Genomic DNA, 10656 nt, shown 5'->3' on the forward strand with positions numbered 1-10656 from the left:
TTACAGTTATTTATACAGGGATGTTGTTGCTTGCTTTAATGTGCTCTAATTTAAACAAAATTTTAAAGTTTTAAAATTAATTTGGAGAGTTTTGTTGCAGGAGACAGTAATTCTGTAGTTAGAAAGCGATTTTTTTTCTCGTAGGGAGGGGATTCTGCCTTTGAGTTAAGCTTGCTGAGTTGGGCAGCTCTTACAAGCAGAGCCTATATGGAAATGTATGAACCCTACTAAACCAGGATTAACAGATCCCTTAGGCACACAGCTCACCTTTCTGCCATTCCACAAACTCCTGATGATGCCTGGAGGAGGGGATTTCGCACTGGAGTCACCTGGCACTGGTCTCGGTCAAGGTCACTTCTATTGACCTGAGCTGCGTTCAAAACAATCACTTAGATGTGAAAAAAATCCACTGCCTGTTCCCTGGGCTATTCAGTCCCCACACAGCGTATTTTAAAAATATTTTTAAAAATTCATTATGAGTTGTCAATTTGGCCAGGGCTCATTTGGCCATTTAAGGATAGTGGTAACAACAAGCCCACAATGTCTAGGCAGAGGGAAAGGAGTGAGGGGCTTTCTGGTGGTTTATTGTTTTCCCCTGCATGGCCTTTAGTTGTTTGGATCTTGCAGTGATTTCCAGCAGCTGGCCCTGCCATCATCCTGATTGTGTTGCTCTGGGATCTGGGGGTACTTGGCAACCTGGCAGCTGTCCCGGAGCCTGAGCCATGAATGAGCTCAGAAGGGGAAGGAGAGAGGCTTGGATGGGAGAAACTATATTTGTGGTGGCTTTTTTTCCAAGTGAGAGGCTGACAGAGCTGCCTGGATGCAGGCACAGCCTGAGCAGGTGGTGTGTGTGCTTTGCCCTTCCATGTTTCTCCTCCCTTATTGGTGCACAAACCCTCCTGCGGCACTTGGGGTGAGGGGTGGCCACAAGAAGCTCCTCAAATCTACCTTTTTCTGACCATCACTGGGCACTGGGCATGGCTCATACCCACGCTGGGAGCTCTCGTGTAGCTCTGCCAACACACTCCAGGGCTGATTCCCAGTAGGTCTTGGCTCTTCCCACTCTGATGGCCCACACAGAGATCTTTTAGCTGTGCTTTCAGACTTGAATGCAACCTACTGACAGCGTGCCTTGGGTTTTATGCTGCAGATCCTGAGTGACAGAGCTGCACAGGAAGCTGAGTCTTGGACCAACATCCTCAGTGCCCCTTGCAGCATGTTTTCCAGTGTAGCAATGTCCCTTGATATCAGACCAGACCTGATACCTCAAGCTGGTGTGATTTTCTGAGGATATTTTGTGCCATGCATGGGGTAGGGATGGCCTTTTCAGCCCCTATTTCATGTTCAAGCCCTTGAGCCCCTATCTCAAATTGGTTTGAGCTGGGTGTTAAAAGTTTCCTTAAAATAATCCACATAGACCAAGTTAAGCTGTAGCACACTAAGGGTGTGATTCCCTCTTGTAGAGCCTAAATCACTGAAAAAACATAGACCCCCTTCTAAATTGTGGTTTGCAAAACAAGCCCCCCCGCTGCTTCTGAGTGGGTGAACTGGGGCAAACAAAGAAATGTGTTATGGTGCTTTCTTCAGGTGAGGAGGGTTTGGCAAAGCATCACAGCCTACTGCTTTTAAATAGCTCATCCTTTGCTGTCTCCAAGGGATCCCTGGAGGATGCTGGGGTTTCTGTTTTTAAGGCATTCACCTCAGGATTCTGTGGAGATGGTGATGATGGGTGGCAGGACATGACCTGCAAATGTGGGGAAAGCTGAAACCAAAACTCCTGTGAGAGCCTGCACACTGAGCTTTAATATTAAAGAAAATGAGGGGCTGCTTTGCTTTCCTCTGGATGTGTCAGTGTGTCTTCACTCTTGCTTTGTGTTCCCCTTTCCCAGCAAGGCTTGGCTTCTCTGTTGCCTGCTCCCTGTGCAGATGCAGGTTTGGCTGCTCTGCCTTGATCTTGGCCTTTGGCATGTGGAAAGCTCCTCTTTTGGGCCTCTGTGTTAGTCCTGACCTATTTCTGAACTGCATCTCACCTGATCTCTCCACTGCAACATTGCAGTCTTTCTGTCCTTTGCTGCCCTCATCCCCCAAAATTAAGTTCTGGTGGAGCTCTCAGTTTTGATTTGTTCTGGTTGCTGCAGGTTTTACCAAGGGTGATGATCTGTGTGCCCTTCACCCTCACCCTTGGGCATATTCCATCCTTTCTCCTGTTATTTTACAGCACATCTGCCCTGATTTGCTGTACTTCTGCTGTGAGGACATCAGGAATTTGGTGTTCATGCTGCAAGGGGATCAGGGATCAGGTGTTGCTGCTGTGCTGGGTGACCTGCCTTGCTTTTGGAAGAGACAGACTAAACAGGCCAAGCCTAATGCTGTGGTCAAGTGGTGTTAAATAAATGGTTGGTTTTGGGCTTCCCAGGCTTGTTTTCTTCCGAGCTCTGCCCTCAGGGACCATGGGAGAATGTGGGCAAACCACAAAGTGGGTCAAGAGTGAGCAGTGACCAGCTGTGCCTCTAACTGAGGCTGCAGCTCTGGGAACAAACCTCCTTCTGTACCTTAATGGCTATTGCAGATGCCAGGTCCTTCCTTGTGTCCTTCCAGGCATCTGTCTGGGTAGGAACAGCCCAGGAACTTGCTCCAGTGTTGGAAAGCCAGCCAGCAATTGTGTGTGGAAATAATCCTTCTGGGTTTATTTAAGGTGCTCTGGTGCTCTTTTGAGGGTGTTTGTGGTACCTGGCACTTGCAGCTTCGAGCTTTTTGCTGGGCACCTGCAAGGGCTTTTTCCCAGCTGAATGGTTTGGGATGAGAGAGTTGAGCTGGGATGCTTTTATGAGCCATGAATGGGATCTGGTTGGGGCAGCCTTAATTCTTTGATGTAGTGTGGAACTGCAGTAGTGAAATCCACACTCAAATTAAGACAGACAAGTGTGGAAGGGGTTGTTGGAGGGGTCTGCTGTGTTTATTACAGAAGAGCCAAATCTTGGTTGTGTCTCAACACTGTAGAGATGCTTTAAGCTGTCTGGCATGGGGCTATTTCTGCAAAGATGAGGTTGAAATAGGAATTTTCACAGGATGACACTGGACTTTAAATAAAGGCTTTGGCTCTGTCACAACTTTTCTTCTGTGTTGAGAGGAGGGAGCTCAGGTCTGTGCTGCTTTCTCTAACAATAAACCATGTTTTGAGGTGTACAGAAGAGCACTAAAAGCTGAACTCCCTGCAAGTTGTTTCATTAGAGCTCTTGATTACCAAACCACTACACGCTGCAATACATGCATCCTCTGTATGATCCAGGATAGATGATGTTCCAGCCATTTCTTTGAACACCTCATGGATCTCCAACAGCTGTGAGCAATTTATTCTGGGTATAATCAGTTAATGTTTTGGTGAAGTGCTTTGAAGATGTACAGCATCCTCAAATGCTGAGTAGAGTTTCATTATTATTGCTATTTAACATTTCTACGTAGCTGAACTACTGTCAGATATCCTCACTTAATAACGTGTTTGGTGTCTGGATCTTCTCTGCAAAGGCAGGTTTTTGGCCAAGGGGATGGTGGGATGACATAATAGGGTTTGCAGTTTTGTACTACCTGTCATCCCAGGCTCCCAATGAGCTGGACAGGCACCAGTTAATTCTCACCACTTGGTAGGGCAGGCTGGCAATCTGGAATTCCATGATCTCCCTGCAGATGGGGAGGCTGAGGGGGAAAGTGTGGCCTTTTAGAGGTCATATGGGACAGGTTTAAACCCAGATTCCCCAAAACCTGCTCTCTTCACTGCAGTTCCAGTGCCCTTTCACTGTCTACTCTCCTGCTCCTTACAAAGGGAAATGCTGACTTAAATATACTTATTTTGGATCAAAATCTGGTATTTGCTGCCATGCAAACCTTTGTGTACTGAAGATGTTGAAGTCCAAAGAGGTAGGAGACATCCAGGGTAAGCAGGAAAGCAGGAATGAATGACTCCTGAAGTCATGAGAAATTAGGAGTAAGGTTTCTGTCATCAGCTTGTTGTCTTTGGTTTCTCTCCTTGTAGTGCCACCTGGAGAACAGGCATTGATTATGTTACATAATTGGATTTATGGCCAGCAGGACTGCTGGCAGAGCTCTCCAAGGAGCTGCTCTGTGGGATGCTGTGGGAAACCAGGCTGGACAGAGACCACCCATCAGCCCCTTCAGTGTGGTCAATAAGCTGGTCCCTCTGTCAGAGCAGAGCAGCTTTCCTTCTTTCCTGTGGCCATTCAAACACAGCTGTCAATCACCCCTTTCACCAGAAATAAAAATAAAAAACAAAACCAAAAACAAACAAACAAACAGAAAAACCCCAACACTTTAAAATTGAAGATGTGATATCCAGAAATGAAGCTGTGGAACTCCAGCAGCCAGTCCACCACATCTTGGACATTAACATCTAGTCTAGAAGACTCGGAAAACAGTTTTCCCCGCCATGCATCCCCCAACCCACCCCTGAGACAACATATAGGATGGAAACAAAAGAAATAAAATTAACGGGTTCTGCTATTCTGACAAAGAGCAGCTCTTCATAAAGGCTCTTGGTGTTGTTCTCCCTGCCAAGAGTCATTTAAACAGCGATCATTACTGACTTATCTTTTCTAAAACTCTAGTGAAAGTTGACATCTAGGGGAGAGAACCATCAGTCACTGCTGTGGATGGATCAACAAATCTTGGGGTGACTGACAATCCAAGCTGGGGAAAATTCCTCCTGCTTACAGCTTTTTGTAGGAGCTTTATCAAAGCCCTGCTCCTCCCAAGGAAAGCTTTTCCTGATAACCAAGAATTACAAACAGCGGCGAGCCAGGTGGAAACTGCCCTAAACAGTCCCGGGTGGGATTGGGAGTTGGGCTGCAAATCCTGGGAGACAAGGAGCCTATTAACCACTGGCAGGATATTTATCTTCTAATGTGCTCGTTAAGAAAACAATGTTATCTGCATTTTAAAAGTTGGGACTAAAGAGATTTTACTGCTCAAAAGTCTCCTTGGTCTCAGTGTCTCCAGCTGGTGCTTTACTGGAGTCTGAATTGTTCCTAAATGTCCCCTGCTCCCTATTTCACTGGGACAGGGACTTGAAAGGTCTGGCTAAATATGGCCCTTAACGACTGCCACAAAAATGCATCCCAGGGAAGAGATGCAAAGCAAGGCTTTCACACCTTATACCTTATAAAAGCCCAGGAAAAGCTTTGCACGGCTAAATGCACAGATCTACCAGCTGAAGGTCCTCAGGTTCCTTGCCTGTGTGCCAAATGCCTCCTGAGGGCAATGCTGTGCAGGGTCATCTCTGCTCAGTGGGCTGAGGTTCAGGACTGGCAGCCTGATAAGAGAAGCCATCCTAAAATTTGCCTGGAATTCTAAAGGCTGGTTTATGACCGTTAAATTTGAAACCAGTCAAGCCAAATTTGAAATCTTCATCTACTTTCTGAACTCTTTTTTTCCTTGCTTGTTCAAATAATGGGAGGAAAGCCAGCTCTGGAAATGAAGTCATTTTTGAAAATGGCTCCTCTCCCCAGAAGGAGGTTCTGAAAATTCCCACTGTAATTTAGAGTCATTTTTTTTCTCCCCCTCAAAAAAAAAAATCTTATGAACTTGGCCTCTGAATCAGTCCCTCCCAGCTGTCCTCAAATAAAAAAGAGAGGGAAAAAACCAAAAGGACACTGGCACTGCAAGACTTTTTTCTGACACCGATTTTACTGCGTAGGATTCAGCGCATTGACAGGCTATAAAAGTTTATTGGAAGCAGATACAGCCTGTCAATGGGCTGCTCAGTGCCCCGGCTGGGAATCATCCCCAGGCTGCTGCAGGAGGGATGTGGGTGTGCGGGGTTTCCTGCATTTTCACTGGGTCATCCTTGGGGAGAGAATTTCCTGCAGGGAAATGACTGCTGGGAACCACCAACACTGGCACAGGGAGTGAGTCAGTCCTGTGCTGAGACATGGTGCTGACAAGTTCTGTGGTGAGTCTTTTGGGGTGAAACACATGGCTGAGGTTATTCATGCTAGTAGGTCTTTCTCTGGCAGCTGGATTGCACTCAGATAATATTCCCATTAATTCAAGGGCATCCTCTGATACCTCTTCATCTTGTATGATATGTGTAAGTTCTGCATAAGAGGAGTGTCCATATCACAGAGCCCACCAGACAAGGAGTAAAACAAGGTCTTGTGTTGTCACTTGGGACTCTTCTGAACTTGGAAAATTTTCTTAGGAAAACTACTCTGTTTCAAGGGAAGGCTGCTCTTAATTCCATGTGCTCCTGTAGGTTACCTGGGATGCCTGTGCCATGAGTTTAACTTGTATGTGCAAAAGCCTTGGAAGGTGTTGGGAGCTGCACACCAAAGATGTTGCTGATTCATCCCTCGGGGGCTTTGGTGTTTATTCCACCAGTCCTTGATGATTTTGCCCTACCTGAACTTCTGTCCCTGTTGAAGCAGCTTCGTGCTGAGCTGCTGCAGCAAAGCTTGTCCTAAATAGAGTCAAGCTCCTCAAAGTGGTGAGCAAGGAGCCAGATCTGCTGCATTCCCAGGTCGATGAACTTAAGTAACTCTTTCCCTTTGAGACACTTCAGAGACCCTGAGCAGAAAAGGGCTATATCCCACTGCCAGACCCCTCACCTTGTTGGCCAGGGCCACTTTGGCTGTGCTGTCAGGAATCGTTTGCATTAGGTAAGACCCTGTTTTTGTCTCCACAACAGTGTTGGATCAAGGTTGCCGCGTGTCATTTCATCACTTTGGCAGATGACAAACTCAGGGCTTGGAGTGTGGAACCTTATTTTTAATAAAGGAAAAATCTTTGCACTCCTATTCTGCATCTGTCAGCGATCTCACTTGGCTGAGCCCTGGAGGAGTTCAGCTGGCCCTTGTGTTAAGGAAAACCAACAAATTAGTACAGATGTTTTTCTGAGAGCTACGGGGATCAGGGATCAGTGATTTAATACTGCCTGATATTTGATAGGGGACGCCCAGAGAATATGTGCTGGAAACCAGGAAGTAATATTACATGAAATCAAAATATAAATATGGTCCTAAAGGTTTAGGTAATTTTTTTGCAATTTCCCCTTGTATAGTTTTAAATGAGGTCTCTCCTCCTCTTCCTGTTCTTCCTGCACTTTTTTATGGAGGAACTGGATTCAAAAGGCCAGTGAGTAAAACGGAGGCTTTTTGTGTGTTTTTTGTAGAATTATAGAATGGTTTGGATTGGAAGGGACCTTAAAGACCATCCAGTTCCAACCCTCTGCCATGGCAGGGACACCTTCCACTAGACCAGCTTGCTCCAAGCCCTGTCCAACCTGGCCTTGGACACCTCCAGGGATGGGGCAGCCACAGCTTCTCTGGGCAACCACCCTCACCACCCTCACAGCCAACAGTTCCTTCCCAATATCCCATCTAACTCTGCCCTCTGGCAGTGGGAAGCCATTCCTCCTTGTCCTGTCCCTCCAGACCCTTGTCCAAAGTCCCTCTCCAGCTCTCTTGGAGCCCCTTTAGGCCCTGGAAGGGGCTGTCAGGTCTCCCAGAGCCTTCCCTTCTCCATGTGAACACCCCCAGCTCTCCCAGCCTGGCTCCAGAGCAGAGGGGCTCCAGCCCTTGGAGCATCTCCATGGCCTCCTCAGCAGGTCCACATCTTTTTGTGGGCTTTAGCAGAGCTGACAAGCACACATGGAAAAACAGAGATGTTTTTGGAGTAAAGTAGCCTTCACCACCATGGCCACAAGTTTGCCTTTGGGAAGCATTCAGGCTTTGGGATCCACCCTTCACTGTGCCCTCCCTGCTTCTTCCAACCCTGAGAACTCACAAAGATCAGTTTATAGCATCATAAAATCACGGAATATCCTGAGTTGGACCCACAAAGACCATCAAGTCCAACTCCTGTCCTTCAGTTTAAAGCTCCTGCTGAAATATAACTTTAGGAAGAGACAACATGGTGGTGGGAGACAACAATGGCATTTTTTTTTCTTGTTGACATATCAACAAGCTATTTTTCTGAGGGATTTGGGGGGTTACTTCATTCCTGATGGTCTGAAAGGGTGCAAGTCTGTTGTCTTTTGGCATTTTGTATTCATGAATGTGTACAAGGTATGAAACCAAATGTAGAAAGGGAAGGTAAAGTAATTTTCTGCAAGTTCTGAGTTTAGGTAACATCTCTGAGCAGACTTAACATGACCATGAGAAGTATCTGCAATTCTTGATGGTTTTTAACACTTAGGACCTCCTGATGTGTCATCCTGGTGAGCCTGCCACATCTCCACCAAGGGGTTTTTGTATTGCTCAATGGCCTCACCACTGCTGGGCGGGATGCTGATACCTAAGTAACTCACAGCAGGAAAATTCATTCACACCCTCCAAAAACCACAAGATATGGAAAAATTCATGTTGTTCTTGACTCTCAAAACCAGAACAGTTACTGGGATGAAGTCATAAAGGCTCAGCAATGACCATCAGGGGGATTTTGAAATAACTCCCACCCCTCTTTCTGTCCCCGAATGCCCAGGGTGCCCCACATCTGGCAGGGGACGTGATATCCAACATGAATTCTGTGCATTAGCAATTTTAGAGTGAAAAATGGCCTTTCTCCCCAACTTCCTGCTGCTCCACCTGGAGCTGGCAGGAAATCCCAAGCTGGTGCAAATCAAGGGGGAAGATGACTGGGTTGTGGCTGGAGATTTTTGGCTTCTGGGTTGGAAAACTGGCTTTTTCATGAAGGTCACAATATAACTGACCTCCCAGGCAGGGACTGCTGCTCTGCCTTGAGCAGGGCTGTGATGCTGCTGGGGATGAGGTGCATCCTCTGGGTAACATGGAACCCAAAAGCATTAAGCATTTTTGGCTGTTCATCACTCATTGCTTCACTCCGGAAGATGACACAAACAGCAGGTTTTTTTCTCCCCGCATTTCTCCTCTTACCCTTGGGCAAGAACCGAAACCCTTCCTGATCTGTAATGAACTTCCTGGTCCTTTACCAGTGAATATTGTTCTGTCCTGGCTCTTGCTGCTGTTTCAGAGGATCACAGCTTTGTATATCTAGAAGCATCCCTGATGTTCATCCTCATGCTTCACTTCATGAATTTGGATAAAAATAAATGAACTTTTTTACGAATGTCATGTTGAGGTTGCAGTGAAAACAAAACTATTTAAAGATAATGGGCTTCTTAGTGGTGGAAGTATTGAGCCAAGGAAATCCAGAGCAGAGATTGACACAGGGGAATTTCCTGCTGTGGCTGTTTCTTTTCCTTTCCTCATACAATTGTGTCTTCCCATAGCATGTGGTGACTCAAGGATCACTTGCCCACCTTACCCCACAATATCCTGGCTTGCTGGGATTCTGTAACTGCTTTGGTAGCCATTCTACAGGGAGAGGAAGGCTGAGCTTATTGTAAGGCCTCAGTTGGCTTTAAATTGTATAAGCTCTGTGCTCTTTTTACTCCAGCCCACACGCTTAAGGAACATATTCAACTCCAAAACAGTTTCTCAACTTAGTGACAAATCTGCTTCCTATAAACCCAAGCTGTTGGCATTTGCTGTTACCCTCCTTTAATGCTTTATTAATGAAGTTCTTGTACAGCTGTTCCATTATTTCACCTGGGATAGGAGTCAGGGTCACAGGTGGGTAATTATGTGGGTCATCCTGTTTCTATCCTCTTAAAACTCTGACACAACATAAGCTTTCTTCCAGCCTTCAGTGTTCCAAAGACTTATTAAAAGTCAACATTACTGATCCAGAGCACTCTCTGGCCAGGTCCCTTTTAAATCTCAAATACGAGTTCTCTGGGCTTGCTGATTTCAAAAGACCTCATTTACTGGCTGTGGCTTAACATCCTCCTTAGTTACTGTTGGATTTCATCACTGTGTGATACAAATAAATCCCACGGCTTCCTCTCAAGCACAGAATGCCTGCTCTGGTCGCTGGAATACCTTGGAGCTGTGGATATACCCCTGTTCTCCTTGGCTAAGTGTGGTTGTGCTTTTGTGTCGAGTCAGTACTGTTGTTGGGGGGATTTGTTCTTGTAGAGTTACCCTTGTCCCAAGGGGAATGATGCAGAATTTTTCTGTTTCCAGGCAGGAAAATCATTGCCATGAGGTGAGGAGCTGTACATAGCACAGAGTCCAGGGGCAGGGAGAAAGGGAAAGAGGGGCAAGAAAGCTGTTCTGCAGTGGCATAGTGGGAAGATGAAGGGTGTATCCACCTCCAGGCTCAGGAATCAGAGAATTCCCAGACTGGTTTGGGTTGGAAGAGACCTTAAAGATCATCTTGTTCCAAAGCCCTGCCATGGGCAGGGATACCTTCTACTAGACCAGGGATACCTTCTACTAGAGCCTTCTACTGGCTCCAAGGCCCAGCCAGCCTGGCCTTGAGCACTTCCAGGAATAGCTGGAACAGCTTCTCTGTGCCAGGGCCTCACCACCCTCATAGGGAAGAATTTAAAACCATTCCCCCTTGTCCTATAGAAACCTCCCAGAGGAAACCCCTGTGAGATATTAGGGTGGGATATGGGCCATGTGTATGACCCCAGGAGAAAGGGCTCTTGGATCACTGCAGGATGATGATGGGATGGAGGCAGGAGGTTTGAAAAGTGCCAACTGGGATGGCACTGAGGGGAGATTTGTGGGGATTACTGGCACAAAAAAATGTCTGCATGTGTGGAAGGAGAGAAAACTC

Source organism: Manacus candei, unplaced genomic scaffold (genome assembly GCF_025592945.1).
Source record: "Manacus candei isolate 608988 ecotype Guabito, Panama unplaced genomic scaffold, ASM2559294v1 h1tg000086l, whole genome shotgun sequence".
NCBI classification, from domain to species: domain Eukaryota; kingdom Metazoa; phylum Chordata; class Aves; order Passeriformes; family Pipridae; genus Manacus; species Manacus candei.